The 1,700-nt window shown below is 38.8% G+C and overlaps 1 pseudogene; it reads right to left on the bottom strand.

The window, feature by feature from the left end:
- Positions 1–439: 439 nt before the first annotated feature.
- LOC123925074 lies at positions 440–1,260 on the bottom strand (annotated as a pseudogene).
- Between the last annotated feature and the right edge of the window lie 440 nt (positions 1,261–1,700).

Here is a 1,700-nt window from a genome sequence, read left to right as displayed (position 1 = left end):
AATTTCGAATTTATATGAAAGTTGTTTTAAGCTATTTTTGTAAGAGAAATTTATAAAATTTTCTTTACATACCTTAGCAGGGAACATATCTAAAATATCTATTTAAAAAGAATGAGAACAAGGTTGTTTTCTCCAATAAGTCTTACTCAACAATTGCCATTTAGATTTGTCTCCAGTGACCATAAATCAAGTACAGATTTGCACTAATGAAGTTCAGTAATTGAAAGAAATGTTAATTTGACATTATAATTTCCATTAACCTTTACTTTATTTTTAATACTTTTTACCAACCTTTAACTTTTTAAAATAGTGATAGCTCTTGCCATATCATTTACCAGTTTATAATTTCAATTATATCTTTAAATATGAAGATTCATCACATACTCTATGAAGTTTTGTTTTTGTTTGTTTTTTTTTTGTTTGTTTTTTTGTTTTTTTGTTTTTAACAAGCATTAGTTCACTTTATTTTTCTTGTATAAAACTATGTGGTAGCCACAGCTGGAGCCTGGGTCCTCTGCACAGAGACTCTGGTGTGGGTCTTCACAAGGTGGTCCGTGAACTCCTGATAGGGAGACTTGGTGAACACTGTCTCCTTCCAGAGGTCAGGGGTGAGATAGCTGTAGGTCTTGGAGATGGCATCGAAAGTAGCCTTGGCAAAGTTCCCCAGGGTGGCAGTGCAGCCCTTGGCCGAGGTGTAGCAGTCATCGATACCGGCCATCATCATCAGTTTCTTGGGCACAGGGGCCGAGACAATGCCAGTGCCTCTGGGCGCGGGGATGAGACGCACCAGCACAGAGCCACAGCGGCCAGTCACCTTGCACGGGACAGTGTGGGGCTTGCCAGTCTTGTTCCCCCAGTAGCCTCGCCGCACAGGGACGATGGAAAGCTTGGCCAGAATGATGGCAGTGGATGGCAGTGGCTACCTCCTTGGAGCACTTGACACCCAGACCGACGTGTCCATTGTAATCTCCGATGACGATTGAACCTGGTCCGCTGGCCAGCGTGCGTCTGCTTTTGCACAGGCATGATCTTCAAGACCTCGTCCTTGAGGGAGGCTCCCAGGAAGAAGTCGATGATCTCAGACTCCTTGGTGGACAGAGAGAAGAAATAGCTCTCCTCCAGGGACTTGATCTTCATGTCCTTGACCAGACGGCCCAGCTTGGTGACAGGGATCCACTCTTTGTCCTCGGCCTTGCCCCCGCGAGCTCCGGGGCCTCCCGCAGCACCGGCGTCATCCGCCATTTGGTGTTCTCTCGGAGAGGAAGCACATACTCTATGAAGTTTTTAATGAAGTAATCTTAAATTTATAAAAACTTGGGGACTCATAATTAATAATATCTGAGTTTTTAAGATCAAAAAAATATACTAACCAAGTTAAAAGAATAAAATAAAGAAAATTATATAATCATATATTTAAGATATATTTTATTTTAAAAACAATTTGAAGTTTCTTTTTAAACTGCAGAATATCTAGAACATTTCAAGTAAGTGAGTGTATATTCAGTCACTAAACTCATAGCTCTTCAAACAAAAATGAGTTTTTATTCATCTTTACAAATTCAGGCCCTTGGAACACAGTGTTTAGAAGCAAGTAAATACTCAAATTCACTTTGAAATAGAATTTTTAAAAATAATATTTATTTTTAATAATAAAATTTTATTTCTTATTTTTATTAAATATTTTATTTATTTATTTGACA

This window comes from Meles meles, chromosome 14, assembly GCF_922984935.1.
Source record: "Meles meles chromosome 14, mMelMel3.1 paternal haplotype, whole genome shotgun sequence".
Taxonomy (NCBI): Eukaryota; Metazoa; Chordata; class Mammalia; order Carnivora; family Mustelidae; genus Meles; species Meles meles.
The sequence above is the reverse complement of the archived record's forward strand: the minus strand, read 5'-3'. Positions and strand labels throughout refer to the sequence as shown.